At 24.0% G+C, this 18,941-nt stretch overlaps 1 protein-coding gene and 1 long non-coding RNA gene across 9 annotated transcripts in view; one reads left to right on the forward strand and one right to left on the reverse strand.

Annotated features, from left to right (window-relative positions):
* LOC100870493 (very long chain fatty acid elongase AAEL008004) overlaps positions 1-18,941 on the reverse strand; it is a 48,160-nt gene that overhangs the window by 19,826 nt on the left and 9,393 nt on the right. For 2 of the 8 annotated variants that reach the window (XM_012495361.3, XM_003691217.4), the window contains exon 1: positions 13,499-14,026. The exons of 5 other annotated variants lie outside the window; for them this stretch is intronic. The gene's annotated coding sequence lies outside the window, so the exon portion shown is untranslated. Of the gene's footprint in view, positions 1-13,498; positions 14,086-18,941 lie in introns of those variants that run through there. One more of the 8 variants, XM_012495359.3, reaches the window with a different exon arrangement.
* Positions 7,169-10,580, forward strand: LOC147656265 (uncharacterized). The gene is made up of 2 exons (XR_015294739.1): positions 7,169-7,294; positions 9,748-10,580. It is a non-coding gene; the product is annotated as an uncharacterized LOC147656265 (long non-coding RNA).

The raw sequence follows: 18,941 nt of genomic DNA on the forward strand, positions 1-18,941 counted from the left end.
ATTATAAAATAACATTTTTTCATTATTATTTATTTATATTTTTTAATTTTATCATTCTATACTTTACTATATTTTACTAACTTTTTGTATAGTAATAGTTAATTAATATCTAATGAAAAATAACATTAAATATATGTAGGGAAAAGTAAAGAGATCTACTTGTATAATGTAAAGATAAAGCTCAAATATAAGAGGTTAAGATATATGACTATGTTTCATTGCGATAATGGAAATGTTTATAGAGATCGTATATGCGATAACGATTATATGATACATCTTTATTTAACCGAAACCGCAGCTAATGAAGTCTATTTGCACTTTAAGATATCTAAATATATTGTCACTTATTCAAAGCTTAACGAAATGAAGGAAGAAGAATCATTGAAACATGTCCCATCATTTGCGTTGAAAACAATATTTTGTACCAAATTGCGATATTGCTGTGAGAATTTTGCAATTGAAGTTATATCACGTTAATAACATGAAATGACCATATTATAGTGCTATATAATTTAAATTGCAAAACAAGTACATACATTGGTAATAAATTTTTATCGAGTTTGAGGTTAAATCAAACCAAAATATTATAAACATCGTAATTTATTATCTTATGGGAAAATTAGCTTATATTAGATAATAGCATTATTTTCAAAGAAGAATTAAAAGAATGTTTTTCAGTATTTTTTCTTTTGTTTTGAAATCACATTAAATATTAAACACTCTGCTATATTTATGAATAGAAATTAAAAGGAAATAATAATAATTTTTAACACAATATTTGGATAAAGCATCATAAATAAGTATATAATGTCTTGCCATAAATTTGCCAACAAAATATTGACGAAAGATTCAGACAAGATTTTTTTTATATCTTTTAAAAAGATATTTTATAATTTTCAAACATATGCGTGATTTTATTATATGACAAATAACAACTTAAAAAATAGAATTTCTTTATTATGAAATTATGTTAGGAATTATTACTTAGCAAACTATATTTACTTAGCAAACTGAATAATTGCACTTCTTATTTGGCATATTTAAGAATGATCAAAAATTTGAATTTTTATCTTATTAATGTATCGCGATATATTAATTGAGAAATAATATTAAATATAATTGAATCACAATTAATTAGATATTTTGTTAACAGAAAAGTATTATTTCGCTAAATATTCGGATGTTTTATCATGTTTTAAAATATTACCATTTTCGACAAAAATGTGTTGCAAAATGAAAAGGTTGTTCCAAATTAAATCGAATTCCAATCATGAAATCGAATTGTAATCACGAAAAACGAGACACAGATGTTTAGTTTATTTGGTATCATTCTAATCTAACCGGTTTTTAATACTTATACTCGCGATACGTAAAGTCCAGTCCACACAGTTATATGGACCGTCGAAATTCGCGAAACGTTCATTCAAATAGACAGACTCTGGAACAGTTCGAGGTCTCTGAACCACTGGAATATATCCAATCCGAGGCAAGAACGATCGTGAAAGTGGTTTCACGCACGCGCATGTCTATCCTTGATACGCGTCGTGATTGGCGATGGTGATTTGAGCAAGATCGAAATTTTGTTCGATCCGTTTCGTTCTTATTTAATCGCCTATTTTAGAGACATTAATCAAATTTATTATCATTCGATTTTGATTAAAAATTCTACTTCGATCGAAAATAAAAAATGATGTAATATCTAATTTGTTTTTTATTTAAAATCAACTGGAATTTATCACAATTTATTACAATTTATTCGAAAACGTGAAACTTCACAGTTATTTCTAGTATGTCACGTGAAAGTGATAACATCGATTTATATGTTTCGTGACAAGCCTATATTTAGAATAAAATTCTATCATCGTAGATACTAGTTCCATATATCGATGTTTTGCAATAGGAAATAACTCAACTTAAATATGCAGCCGATCTACTTTATTGATTTTAATTCAATGATTTTGTCGATTTAATCCATATTATATCTCGTTGTAAAGCTTATGTAGAGAAAATAAATAAAACAGAACAAGAAAAATCTCAAACTAATTAGATAGTGAATCAAAAATATTTGATCTTCTGAGATAAGAAAAATAATATGTATGAAACTAGACTGGCATTCGATTTTTACGTGTTTACTGTCGACATATGATAATACATGGTTAGTAGTTTAAGGTGCGAGGTTCAGTAACGCCACGCCATGCTGTGAACCAGCTCGAAAGTGCAAGTGTAACTATTGTAAAGCAACGCAACTGGCCAATATTCTTAAGTAATACGCAAACTGTTGCGTGTTAAGTAACGAAACACCGTCGGAGATGCAAAGAAACTACTAGCGAAAGGAGAAAAAGAGAAGGTGCCTGCATCGTGTGGGGAGAACGAAGGAAAAAGAGAAGGGGAAACGTATGTTTTAAAGAAGAAAGGAGAGATAGAAAAAGAAAGAGAGAAGTAGAGAGAGAACGCTGAGAGAAAGGAGTGAGCTGACATGTCTCGTTGTTGACACTTGGCGAGAAATTGCGGCCGCGTATTTGCGAAGAAAAGTAAACGTGTTTTCGATGCACCTAGTTATTGCATCTTACAAATATATTTCTTTTTAATTATGTCATAATTTTTTCGAATGTATATGGATTATATTTATATATTAAAAGTATATCTCGAGAACTCGAATTTCAAATCATAATGGAAAAATTCGAACGGAATCAAATGAGATTTTAATATTTTTATATTATTCGAATTATTCAGCTCAAGCTCATACATTTTTAATATTTATTCGTAATAAGCTCATAATTATTTGCAAATATCTACGAACATTTTTCAGATTCTAACCTCATTTCATTTTTACAATAACGGTTGATGAGAATGATAGTTAACAAAAGACAAAAAAGCATGAAAGCGTAAAAAAAATGTTTTTTCAGTATGGAATTACTCGATTCATTAAATTTAAAAAGAATTCTTCATCAACAAGGTAAGAATGATTCTCGAATTAATAACATGATTGCATTTTGATAAATTTTATAAATAATTTTATTAATAAAAATTTATTAAATTATCTTAACAATATTGATAAAAATATATATAATATCAAATTTCATTTATACATCATGGATATTATAATGAATAAATACTGCATTATAATATAATGTTTATAACATAATCTCTACATATGTCTACCTTGTGTTTTTCGTTTAGCCACGACCTCGACCGTCTCTCGCTTCTGATGACTCTGACACTTCAAGGATACGACTTTGTTAATTAAACGCATACTATTGTGTATCGAGTATTACATGTGTCGCTTGGTAATGATTATTAATAATAGATTAATCTATCGTGTTTAAATGTAATTAATATCACTGTGGTTTATACGATAAAATTTCATTATATTTATCAATTCAATTTTAATTGAATTTGAAATATTTGAAAATTAGAAAAACCAAATTAATTATTTTGGTTAATTTTTATTTCAAGTTCTAGAAAGATCTAAAGTCTCCGTTTATTTCCTCCCTCTTATTACATTTATATTTAGAAATGAGACTGTAGGTTACAAAATTCTCCGTCTGCTAATTGCAAATTCTGATACTTGAGATGAGTCTAATCTTCAGAAAGAAAGAAAAAAAGTTACTAGAAACAGAAAACTATCTTGGAAATCATTTCAAAAGTCATTTTTGAAAATATATATAATCATATTAAATCTAACAATAAAAAAATAATTTTTTGTTATAAATTATTATTAGATTTATATTATTAGAATAATCGAAGATAATTTTTTATCAAAAATAATAATATTCTTGCAGAAATTTTCGTACAAAAAAAAAAATGCGCGCGATACATACAGGCGAAATAATCGAATGATAAGTTGTCACAAAGAAAACGCATGCAGTTAAGGTCGTAGTATATCAAATTGTATTTTTAACTTTCTTAAAAATGCTTCTTGAAATTCTTAAGAAATTTTGATAAGAAAAAAATTGAAAATTGATTTTGTTTTTTAATTTTAAATGAAAAGAGACCACAAAGTGATATTCCTTTCTAAGAAATTCGAAGAACGAAGAATATTAAAAAACCCTTCCAGCGGAACAAATATTTTAATCGATGATCCATCATTATTGAATTTTCGTTAAAACATGATGTCATATTTTTCCATTGTCGACTTTGATTCCTTCGTAAAAAATGTAAACATTAACGTAGCCTTCATGAATATCTTACGTAAATGACGTATTACGCTTCCAGATATTACGGAGAGATTATTTCTATTGATTTGAGAACATTTACGATTTCAATTATATTGACAATGTTGAATTGCGTCATATTGAGCAATATTGAAATACAAATAATTTTCACTTTAATCTTTTAAAGAATTTTTTTGATCGGAATTATTTTAAATTGCGCGCGGCAAAGATGATTAGGGATACAACGCATGTGTACAATCACAGTTGTAGTACAGTACAGTTATTTTGTTTAACTCACAATATTAAATTACTTTCTAAGAGATCTTTAAAATTATCAAAAAAATATTTTTACAAGAATTTAGTTTAAAATTTGCATTATGCAATATTAATAGTTTTTCTATATATCTCTTTTCTGTTTATCAATTAGAGATAAAATATTATTATATATTATAGAAAAGTAAAATATATTTTTTTAAGATAAAACTTATAATAATTTTTAATGTTCAAAATATGCATATTTGTAATATTTTTTCCTTTATATTTAATTTATTGAATTAAAATTCCTTATTTGAAATCAGAATAGATTAATTAAATTATTCATTTTTTTTTTTTTTTTTATTTTTGATATGTCTGTCATACAATCCTGCTAATGTTATTGATTTCAACAGTAAGAATATATTTTACAAATCATTTAAATTTAAAAAAAAATTCTTCATTCATAAAATTATTCCTATAAATTATTCTTCAAATTGTTAGAGAGGAGAATCATTTTTGTTTTTCAGATTATTATTAAACAAGTGTCGCGGATGTATTGCAAATTACAGGATAATATGTAATGAAGATCGTATTTATTTGATATAATCGCAATCCTTGTTTATCCTCATAAAGATAACATCGACATTATAATGCCGATTAATCGAATATGTGCAATTGTTTTGTTCATTATTCTGCTTTTTATGATTATTATTTAACGCTACAAATTTTCGAAACATATTATTCCAAATATACAATACATTACATTTACATTATTCAAAATATAATTTTAAATTTAATAATTTAATAATAACTTTATAAATTAAATTAAATTCACACTAAAACTTTTGAGTGATAAAATGTATTTTTCAATAAGACAAAGTTTAAATTTTTTAATATTAAAAATTCTATTAGGATGCTAAAAAATCATCTTTGTCCCCACGAGTAAGCTTCATTATCTACTTCTGTAATTTTAGAGAAAGGAATATCGTCATGCGCCTATATATTGTCGATCAAGTTTTTTTTTTTAAATCAAAGACCACTATGCTCATCAAACTTCTTATAGCGAATTTGAAGGTAAGGAAAGTGCATAACTATATGAAGTTACTATTCGTTGAGAATTGCTACCTTAGAGCCTTAAAATCGTACTGCATGACGCGATATTTGTTATGAAGAAGATGAAGAGAATCTTCTTATGTAATTATGTCAAAATCTTTTCTTGAAATCATTCGATTTACACTACGGACATCACGTGTATAATGAAATGTATGGTAAATGTATCTCAGTATGATATAAAATATAATATTTTATTATATATAAAATAATATAAAAAAAATTTACATTTGCTTTAAATACCTTATTATCACATTATTATTCTTTTTTCTTTATTAAAAATGCAAAAATGTATAAAATTATTATTTTTCTCCGTTTTTCAATATTGATGGCTTACTGCAAAAATGTGTATACGTCCAATATTACAATTGTATACGTTTAATATTTGATACAAGAAAAAAATAGATTAAAAAAAATTAAATAATACTAATTTAGAAATGTACAATAAGCAAAAAAAAAAAAAAAAAATTTTAAATTAAAATTTAAATTTTATTTAAATTAAAATAAAAAATGTAATTTGTATATATAATATTGTATTATATAAAGAAACAAAGTTAAAAAAGCAAAAATTGATATTTTGCACATAAAAATTTAGATTATAGAAAAAAGGATATATCAATGTAAATCACATTGACTTGTTAATTGATTATTCGTCATTGTAAAAATATATAATTACTAATAAATTATTTATTATTTATAATTATGATCTAACGTTATATTAGAATTTAAAATGATTTTTTTGTATATTGTGCGTTAAACATTTTTTCTTTTCACTTTTTTTAAATCTATTCTAATTAAATAAAAAATGCATTATAATTTTAAATGAAATCATTTAATAAAAATAAATATGCTGAGCATTTTATATTTGAAAAAATATTTTTGTATTCCAATTACTGTATTTCTGATTTATTTTTAATATAATAAATATAATTAAATAAAATAATTTTTTAAATAAATTCATTATAATTAAAAGTTTCGGATATTTATTTTTTTTTTTTTAATTTCAAAAACTTTATAATACTTGATTTTTCTGTAAATCAACAAATTTAAAAAACAAGATATTTTTAATTTTTATTAAATGAAAATATATAAAATACAAGTAATAAATGGAAAATAGATTGATTTGAAAATAAATTTAATAATTTTATGTCTTTTTAAACAATCTATAGGTAAAATTTTAGTTTCTGTTTTTATTATTGTGCAATTTGTGAAAAACTAACCTAATTTTACTTTCTGTAAAAATGAATAGTGAATATGAAGTATAATATATTATGATGTACAATATTCAATAATATAAAGCGCTTTATAAACTCTTTTTTATTTTCATTATTATTTTAATATTTCATTTGCGAGAAAAATAAAAAAGAAATTAAATTATATTGGAAACGAACAATATATAAGAATATTTGTTGTAACAAAATCCTAAAAATGAATTTTATGCACCAGTAAAAATATTCATTTCTTTCCCATTATAAATTCTTATTATTTTCTGTCTTATTATTATAATATCGGAAATAGTAATTATTTAGCATTGCTTTGTATCGTTATATATAAAAATAATCAACAATCTGGAGGGAAGTTTAAAAAACTACAGGGAGAAAGCAAAACTCGTTTCAGTTTCTTTCAGAAAATTTGCCGGGTGTCGCAACGTCCTCTCACGTAATAACTAAACAGATATGTTGCCGTGTGATGCGTGCCAGAGCATGCATAAATCAGCATATTCAAATGTATCGAAATCATTGATCCTTGATTATTTTCGACAATCAAATATTTTTGTAAGTATACTTTACGATATTTAAATCGTTTATCATAAAAATGATCAAGTTTTTCGTAATACATCAATTATTTCTTGAAATCTAATCTAACCTAACCTAACTTTATGAAATGTATAATTATTTATAAATAACAATTTTTTCAATTTTTTTCTAAAGATAAAGTTAACAATCCATTTATTGAATTTTATAAAAACCTAAAGAATCTAAGAAATTCAAATGAATGATAATATTTTTACATTGATTTTATATCTATTATTGGTTAAGATTTATTAATTCGAACTATAATTCGAAGATAAATTATGCTTTTTTAACGCTATCTAAGCTTTAAACATCTTTTATCAACGATTATTGTCTCAAAATCGATATCCGATTATTGTCTATTTATTAAGAGTAATTAAACCTTGCTGTTCCAATCATGTTCCGCTTTAATCATCATGAAAGATATAACAATACGCTTTTAACCAATCATTTCGAATTCATCGCCAACGATGAAAGAACGAATACTTCCGTATATCATCAAGGATTTTAAACGCGTCAGACATTGAATTTGTTCTTTGGTGGTACATTTGATCGAGTATCATTCCACTCACGATGTTGCGTTTAGTGGAACAGTCCGATCACGAAAGTATATTATTTTAAAAGTGTGTGAATCAATGGAAACAAATTTGTTCATTAATACTTATATATAAAAATATAAAAATAATTTTTTTATGCATTTGATATATATTTTAAGGAATTATTTAAGTAGAAAAATATAAAGATGATGAAAAAGAAAAATGATCCTAACCTCTTTTAGATTATAATATTCAAATAATTTTAATCTTTCTTTTCATATAAAATAAAAAAAATTTTTTAAAATTAATACAATTCTATTATTATAATGTATTCAAATTTTATTATGCCAATGTAATTATATTAAAATATATGAATATTAAATTTTTAGTTAAAAGTAATGGTAATCCAGAAAGTAAACTTAATGATCTTTTAATTTTATCACCATTTACAAAGATAAGATGTTATAGATAAGTAATATTTTATTATGTTATTAATTATTAGAAGCAAGTAACAAATTTTTATTATATCACATACGATAAAATTTCTTCAAGATTTACAAATAATAATCAAAAATTCAAGAATTTGGAAAATTTGATCGAAATGGTTTGTCGGCGAAAAATATATTTTAAATTAATAATTCATAAAGATAAAGATACAACTATAATAAAAATAAAAATATTATTTATATATTTAATATAATCAATTCCATTATTCGCAATGATTTAAATAATATGAAATTAATATGAATACAATAGATCCAATGAAAGAAACATGTATATAAATTTAATTGAAATATAAGTTAAAGTTCAAATCGCTATTCGTTTTCCTATTAAATTGTATTTAAATAAATAGGAAATAAATAACAATTTAAATGATATCTTTTACATAATATCGATTTCGAAAATTTCCGGTTTCATATAATTATACGTATAAATAATTTTTTATATAATTATAATTATAATGATTTTATATATAATTTTTTATATAAATTTATATACAATTTTCTTTTTTTATTTTAATTGAAATGATTAATTATGCATTAGTCTCTCATTATCAATATTCATGATACAGTAATTAACAAAGTTGACGTCTAAAGAAAGAAATTATCAATATTCTGACAAAAAAATTATTAATATTCTGATATAAAATCTTCCGATGAATATTGTTCGTAAAAAAAAAAAAAAATTTAAATTCTGTTTTGAAAAATTTTTAAATATTCTAATAAAATATTTCCCATTTTGATAGAATAAAAATTCCTCTACACATATATAATTATGTTTTTATATTTTTAATTTTAATATATTATTAGTTTATTTTTCTTTTGAAATACTTCAAAAAATATTGAAGTATTTCATATCGAAAATTAAAAAAATACATATAATTGAAATATTTTATATTGAAAAATAAAATATATGCTGAATGAAATATGTTAATTGAGAAAGAGAAAATAGTTTAAACATAAAGCTACAAGATAAATACAAGATAAGCAATTAGTAGTTTTTGTAATTTTAGTGATAATGATAATAATATTTTCCAATTTTTTTAGGTAAGAAATTCATTTTGATATATTAATGTACATAGTTAGGTTTTCATGCCATAATTTTTTAGAATAAATATTTTTTATTTACTTCATGATTTTCTCTATTCATTAATTTAAAAAGAAGAAAATTAAAAAAAAAAAATCAATATTTTAAATTAATTTTAAGCTAATTAATACAATAGAAAAAATATTTTGAAATCGATATTGATTTTTAATTAGACGACATACAATTAATTATTATAGATATTAAGTATTTCTAATTTTAAATAAAATTTCGATAAAATTTTTATGACAAGTATGGGAGAATTTAAAATTAACAAAAATCGTGACATATTTTGATCTTCGACGAATTTTTCAGGAAGTCTGTCGATCGATGCAAGGACATTGCATTTCGAGATTCGAATCGGCAATCAAGAGAAGGATCCAAGATTCGTTTCTTCCGGTTGTGAATCTTCTCGAGGAATGATTGACAATCATTAATATGCGTTTCGAATAATCGTGCATCGAATTGAAAGAATACAAAAAAATGATTCTTTGTTTTAAATTTACAGAAACGTTAATTTCGATGATAATATTTATTAATTATTTTGCAAAATTATCTCTTATCTCGAATCATTTTTTTGATTCGATTTATCGATGATAATATACTTATATACATGATAATTATTTTGTAAAATTAAGAACCAACTATTTTTTATTTCCTGATTCGATGACAATATTTAATTTTACAATTTTTAATTATTTATAAATTAGGAATCAATTTATTCTTTATTTTCCACTTTGATTTATCGACGATAATATTTAATTTCACGATGATTATTTCGTAATTTAAAAATCAATCAACTTTTTTTTTATTTTTCAATTCGATTTACTAATATTTAATTTTATAACAATTATTTAACAATTTAGAAATTTAATTCTTATACTTTGATTCCATTTATCGTGTATCAAATAAAAAAATACAAGAAATAATATTTCCTTCATTATAAGGAATGTAATAAATATTCGATAATATTATTTAATCTTGTAATAATTATTTTATAATATTAATTTTTGCTTCATATTCATTTCTTATATTTTTTTTTTTATGTATTTGATTTTAATATAAAAAAATTCTATAAACTTAATAACTTTTTAATTTTTACATTACGATGATAAATTATGAATAAAAATGGAAAATAACTTTGTGAATCAATGTTTAATCTATTTCTAATTATTTTGAGAACTATATATTATGAATATAATTACCAAATTATTTTTAATTAATATCTTGTTAATTTTTATCATGTAAATGTGAAATGCTGTTTTCAACTTATTATTTAGCAAATCATCTAAATTATTTTTGACCTCTGAAATTATCGTCCAAAACGTTAAAAAGTTCAAGAGAGATTATTATTGTTGTTATTTCACAGATATTTAACAGTGAAACAAACAAAAACATAAACCTTTTTCAATTGAAAGCAAGTGATCTGTTTAATATAAACAAATTATATATAAAAATTTTAAATAATAATTAAATATTATATTATATTATTAAATAACATTAATATATTATGTATATATAAATTTTTATACAATTTTATTTTTTAGACACAATATGAAAAAAAACATGTATTACATATTTTTATATGTAATAATTAATTATGTTTATATAATTATGGGCCAAAAATTTGAAATCATTTATTTTTTCTTTTAATATTAAATCTTCTTCTACTTTTGTTATTATTATTAGTTAGAAATTAGTTTTACAGATATTAATATTTTGATAAATTTTTTATAAAAGAATTTTCTAATGCAAGGAAACTTTAACCTAACTTTTTTTTAATTCTGTAGAAACAGTTATTTTTGTAACATATATATGTATTTATTTTTTCATATTCTTTAAGCAGTCTGATTCGTAATCTAACCTTTTTTCTATTTTAATTATAAACAGAAAGAGAAAGCAATCAATTTAAAAGTGGTTAAATTATATTAACAATCGATAAATCGAATAATCGCTCGACACAGATAATAACAGTAAAAGTTCGAGAATACATATAAGTTAAAGAAACTCTGTAAAAAATAAATTTTTTCGAAATGAAAAAAACGAAACAACGACGAAACAAGGATGAAGATTTTTTAATTTTTGCCATTTAAAAATATTTCAATGACGACAAGGAGACCGCCTAGCCAGACAAACGTACGTCCCTTAAATAACTGCGACGCGATCGAGTGGAACGTGAATCGAAGTCAAATCGATTGCTCATGTGATTCGTGATTCATGGGACAAGCAGTGCACGCGGAGAAACGATCGAAAAACGACGCGTCAATAGGGAGAGACGTTTCGGTGTTTACATCAACGAACTATGTTACGATTTGATCGTTCGTTTGCTATGATCTTTCAACATTATCGGTTTTCCATTATTATCTCATTGACAGGAAAAAACATGGATATTATCGCGAATTTCTACATCATACTCTTTTGCAGGTAACTAAAATGTTTATTGTTGAACACGAGTTTTATTCTAAGAACGTTAAATATATTTATGTTATTGATATAATATATTCAATTTGTTATTTCAAATACTTATATACGTATAACAGTAAGTGCAAGATATTTTCTTAAAATTGTAATGCATTAATATTGTAACAAAGTATTATGAATTATATAATAATAACAATTTGTTTTTAATAAATAATGGAAATAATTTTGAAATTCAATTAAAAAATTAAAAATTATATTGCTGATATAAGCTTGTACGTACGCATTTCTTAACTACCGATTAAAATTCAATTTGTTCGATTCGTTCGTTGTCAAACTCCTATCGAAGAGGTTAGTTTTCTCTTTTCATAATATATCAAGATCAATTATTGTTTTAATCCGTCAAAGTCCAGTTTGCATTAACGTAATATTTCATTTTATTAATTTCTTTCAATTAACAAACGTAATTATATTATGTTATAAATAATTGTACATAAATACATTATTTTATTGCTTCGTTTTTAATGATATAAACGAAAAGATTCGAAGAAATTCGAAATAACAATATAATTCCACTACTAAAATCAATCGAATCTGTTATTTGTATGTAAGTATGTACTTATCTTGATTTTCTACGATGATATTGATAGCTATTAATAAGTTTTTACGTTTAATATTTTCTACGTTAATAAATAAATAATATCAAGAATTTCATATTTAGTGTAATTTATTTATAAAATTTTCATTCATGATTTATTTGTAATACACGATATATATTTATATTTATAATTTTTACGGATATCCTAGTTGTTACAAACGTATAAATAAGATTAAAGTATATTTATTTAAAATTTTCAACGTAAATTTTTTTCACAGATCGTTTCCAATTATTTCTAAAAGTTTTTGAAATAAATTTTCTCACTAACTAATGTAAAAGTTCTCATAGAACAGACATCTGTAACATTTTTACGATATTTTGTTAAGAAAATAAAAAATTATTAAAGGAAACACAGAAATGGATATCCAGTTGCCAACACAAGGGTTAACGAATTCCTATAAGGTAAACACACGAAGCGCCACCTTGGTAGACATAATTTAAAGATAATATTACGCGCGTTCTGTCTACACATGTGTATGTTTAATACACATATATTTTTTTGTACAAATATATATCTATCGATATCGTATAGATACGGCTCGTATCACTTAGTTTATTGCTAATGACACATTACCGAGTACAAAATAATTGCAAGATAATATACATTGACCCAAAAATACGTAACAACGAAACATATCCAAGTTTTCGTTTTCTATTCAAAACGATCGAATTACACAACTTCGTAATGTGAACACATCGAAATAATTAAGGAAACAAAGAAAAAAAGAAGGGAGGGGGAGAAAGCGTAACGCATTTATAAAACATTCTACTAATTGTGATACGAGTATAAAGCGTAAAAATGAACAAAACGGGTGAAATATATTACGGTTTCAACGATTAAATCGACAAAGAGGCGCGCGCACGAAATCGTTTCCGTGCATTTCTGTCGATTTGTTACGTCACATATAAGAAGGAAAAACAACCGCGCGAAGTGGTTGCGCTTCCATTGGAAACGAGCGTGGCAACGTTATGTACTTTCAGCTCACTTACCGGACGATCGGCCGACGACAGGCAATTATGTATCTCACGTAATCGTCTTTCCTTAACAATCGAACACACACTGCTCTTTTTCCGTGCTGTCACTGCCGATCAAATTTCTTTGATGAAAAATTCTCTTTCCTCTCTTCGTGGATCACGTTTTATTGCCAGGTTCCCTCCAGATTTTAGCGTCAAATTTTGTTCGACAAAGTTAAACGAAGAATAATAATCAGGCACGACGAGTCGCTAATCGCGACGATTTCTATGATCGGATCACAGAAACGCGATATTTTTTATCAAAATTCTTAACGATCTTTCTTCTCCAATGATTTTTTACAAATTCGTATCAAATGATATATATCAAGAGAAATTAATAAACGAAATGCAAAATTAAAAAAGAGAAATCGAAAAGAAAAAAAAAAAAAAAAGAAAAATAAAAACGTTAAAGAAACAAATAGGGACGAAAGTCTGCTGCTGCTTATGCGATACCGATTATATTCGTACGAATAAACGCGCTATCACCGTGCCAAGCTGCGGACTGACAGCAGTCACGCCGGTGGATTGCTTTTAACCGAGCCGCCATATTGGTATCGCATCCCTTCTACTTTTTGCGATCCTTCGACTCTTGACGCGAGACCGGACACCTTCATGGACAATGTGCCGCGTCTCTCGTCGCCCTTCACGATTCTTTTGCTCTTTCTTTTTTATATTAATATGAATCATTGAATTCTTTCCATTTTTTTTCTTTTTTTCTTTTTTTACATATTCAAAATGTACACGTATCTCTCTAGAATTACTTATCAGAATTACATCATTAATTAAATAATAATTTAACAATGATTATTTGATAACAAAATGATGATTAAATGATAATAAAGTTATAGTTTATATTATTTGTTTAAAAATAGTGTATAAAAAAGTTTTAAAAGTTTTTTTTTTAAAAAATCATTAATTGCACAACACATCCAATCAATAATTTACATAAATTTCTTAACATCTGACTGATATCAAATTTAATCTCTTTCTTGTTATATTTATATATATTATATATATTATATTGAAAAAGAATTTATTTTGTTCATCCTTATTGAGTATATATCCAATATATAAATACTTCAATTTTATTCTTTTTTCCCCCTTTATTTTATTTGTTTATATATTTGAAATTTTCCAACAAAATATACTATATAATATAAAATATTCATGAAAAGTTTTCAATGTAATTAATTTAACAAATATCTTTTAAATAGATTGCAGAATGGCTGCATACTTTATGGAATTATACACTTACGTATCTTTTAAGTATCTTAGTTTTTGGATGCAACGCATTATAATTGGTGGAAAATGACTGCATCATTTGTTGATTTACATTCTTCTGCTTTATTCTATAATTTTTTTTCGTTGACGATTCTTTCTTCTTTATAAATATTAAAATATAATATTTTACGTTTTTTTTCCTCCATTAGTAACTATATATATTTAAATTTAATTCCCAATCAAAAAATGAATAAGTTAATAATAAAAAATTATAAAAACACAATATAAATGTGATTTTATTGTATCTTGAAAAAAAAAAAGAAAAAAATCTCAAAAATCAATAAATATTTGTAAATCTCGATATTACGATGCAAAAAAGATAATGAATGGCATAATAACATATCTTTGAGGAAAATTTAAAATCTTCAACACGATTGGTCCGATGGTCAATAAGTTCGGACAAAGGTTTTTTTCGTTTCGTTTAACGAACGTGACTGATGTCGGATAACAATACGCAACGAAAACGATCGGTTCAACATTTTTGAAAAACATGTAAGTACGACATACATCTGTTAAACTTAATCGAAATACAAATATTCGTCTACCTTACGCCTAGCCTCTAATAAAAATTGTTCACCTATGTAAATTCTATTCCGTTTCGAACATTTTTTAAAATGTCAATTAGAATTCGTATTGCGAATTTTCACGAATTTGCGTTTTAAAATCAACAAACATTTTATTTCGAGAACAAGATTCATCACTCTGAATGTTCAATGTCTTGTTATTGGTCTGATCCGTTTCTCGACGGATATGTGAAAACTTTCGACACCTCATTCAGAATTCATTCGGAATATTTCTTAGAAAAAAGAAAAAAAAAACTCGACATTCATTCGAATCGATTCCGATCGAAATTGTATTATATATCATATTTTTATTACATTTATTTATCGCAATACAATGTGACTTAATTTCTTTGCATTACATACACATGTAATTTATAAAGGATAATAATAAGAAATGATATTGCAATTTCTCTGTTTATCAATCGGTTCTCATCTTTTATTAATACACGAATCAATTACGAAGAATAAAAGAAATGAGAAGAAATACTGTTGGTGGAAAAGAGAGAAAAAAAAAAACAAGAATATAAAGAAAAATATAAAAAAAAAATAAGTTTTCTCATTTCAATTCTACTTCGTTCGTTAAAATATTCGATATAAATGCAAGAAACTTTTTATTTCTATTCATTGAATATGCAATCTCGTATCGAATATCGGTTGATAATATCGAAACAAAATTATGAAGTATTTTCTAATATCAACGACTTTGAATTTTTTTATTAGAAAAACAGGAAGAAAATATATTTTATATCTATTAATCTTGTAATAAGGATTTTTTTAAAAATGTTAGAATTGAATTTGTATTAAGAAAAAACACTATATTTCTTGTATGTTCGTGTTCCAAGAAATTTTTAAGAATTTTAAAATTAATTAAAAACTTTCTTTAAATTCAATAAAAATTTCAATAAAATAGCCGAGATGATTTATTTATCAATTATAGCGATAAATATAATTATGTACGTCATACTATTATAAATATGAAAATTAAAATATTGCGTGAAATTTAATCTTTTACGCACATGGTCGAATCAACAATTCAAGACGATTTTCCGATTCGATGAATTTTTTCATTAATTTGAATTTTCATACATAAATTAACTAAATATAAAACTTTTATATTTTAATATTTTATGTATTAATTTATTTTAATTCTTTTATAAGCTAAAAAGTTTTTATAAGCTAAAGAATTTATTCATGAAATGATATTCTAAAGAAATCAAACATAAATGAATATTGCCGCTATTCGAATTACTGCATCGATAAATGATGGCCAAGAATTATCAAGTAGTGTTTAAAAGTCACTTCTTAATTGCAAGTAAATTAATATTCTAGAATACGCAATTATATCATGAAAAAATCATATGCTCTAAATATTCGTTCATTTCAAATCATGCTTCTTCATTACAATATAATATTTATTTTAGCATATAATTCATCGTTCATTAAAATTCGTTTGAAATAATTGTCTCGAAGACAAAGGTTGAATATCTTAGGAAAGAATTTAATTCAAAGATATAAAATTTTTCTTGAGAATTATTTCTATAAAACGATGATTTTTATATATATATATATATATTCAAATTTTGTTCATTTGTATCATTTCAAAATATTGATTTAAAAAACAAAGAAAATAGTAGAAATTTTAATAGATTTTACTCTTTCAAAGTGCTGTTCTATTAAAAAGATATATTACTTAATACATAACTTAGTCTTATTAATTTCAAACTTTTGAACAAATAAAAATAATGTGTAAAGATTATAAGTAACAAGAAACTGTATACATAAGTATAGGTTATTACACTTATTTCTACAAATTTTTCATAAAAAATTTTTTTAAAAAAACGATATCGTAATTTAACTTTTTATTCATTTTATAAAAACTAACAATGAATAACAAGAAATGATATAATAATTGAATATTAATTAAAGATAAAAGTAAAAATAACTTGATAGATAAATTTAAGACATATAAAACTTATTTCTACAGATCAAAAAAGGAAAGCATGATCCTAATTTTTGTTACATTTTTAATTATCCTGTAGAAAATTAATTTAGATAAATTTAAATAGATTTGTTTCAACCAAATTTTTATAAAAATATTTTCTAAAAAAATATCTAACCTAACCTTTTCTTACATTTTTAAATTCTGTGAGATACATTTTATTAGTTTTAAATCTAAGTAACAAAAAACTTTATAAACTTATACATGATAAATTTTAAATTTTAAACGTAATTTTAAATTGGAAATAAATTGAAATTTTTAAATGTTTTTTTTTTATATTCTACTATTAGACTTTGTTCACAAACATAGTATCTAATTTTTTATTTCAATAATGTAAAATCATTAACTAATATTTATCCACAAGTATACATAACGTCAAGTGTATGAAGGCGTATCGCGGTTTAATTTCTGAAACAGTATTTTCGCCTGATTCCGTATATAGTAGAAAGTAAAAACGTAACGATTCGTACGTCCACTTTCCAGACTCGCAGTTTTATGACTTATATAGTTATATGCCACAAACAACGTAATTACTCGTATAAAGAATGCTCGTTCACAGTGAATAATACAAGGACTTATATATATATATAAATATGAGAACTAACGCAAGAAAATATTCATATTTTGAAAGAGAAAAAACATTTTTGTTTTAAGGAAATACGAAAAGATAATACTTTTTGAATAATTGATTTTCTTTTGCTATCCGATTTTGCATATATATAAGATTATATCCTCAATCTCAATTTAATTAATTAAATAATTTTTGAAATTATTCATTCAATTATTCATAACCAATTTTGAGCTAAAGTTCGAATTAAATATACATATAAATTTTTTTTTTCTCAATGCAATACGTGGTCCGTCAATTCTTATTCATGTCATATAAATATATGTTTTTTTTTCTCTGCATCGCAACTCAGTCTCAAAAGCCGATAAATAGCAATTATAAAAACTTGAATCTAATTTTCGGATATGCTGAAATTATGATTCGAAATAGAAAAATTAAATATAACACTTACATCTTCGACGATATAACGATATTATATATTTCTTTTGTGAGCATTTTAAATCGCAGTTTCTTACGAAAACATACAATCATTGATCCACAATTGTGATTATGATGTTTGAGTATAATGTTGTATATTGATTCATACATCCACATTTCATTGCAAAATCGCAATGTTATAGGTTAGGTTCATAAATATCCGATTTCTTGACGCATAGTTGCCGTGCGATAAAACATCGTACACTATACTTATTATTATGTAAGAAAAAATGTTTTCTACTCAAAATCTTTTTGCGACTCAAAAGCATGGATATACAATGTTACATTTAAAATTTGATACATATATCTATTTTTTTATGAGAAAATACTACAAGTTAGATATAATAACATCTTGCATGTTTTTCTTCTTCTTCTTTCTTGTGTACTTTTAATCCTTATAAAAATATAAGATCATATGCAATGCGCATGTTCGACATTTTATTGCACGGCGACTGCGCATTATCGTATATAATGGACTTCAAGAATCCTGTGATCATCAGGGAGAAGAGTCCATGTGTCATGCGATTTTCT

Source organism: Apis florea, unplaced genomic scaffold (genome assembly GCF_048593485.1).
Source record: "Apis florea isolate Af1SG1 unplaced genomic scaffold, ASM4859348v1 contig_37_pilon, whole genome shotgun sequence".
Taxonomy (NCBI): Eukaryota; Metazoa; Arthropoda; class Insecta; order Hymenoptera; family Apidae; genus Apis; species Apis florea.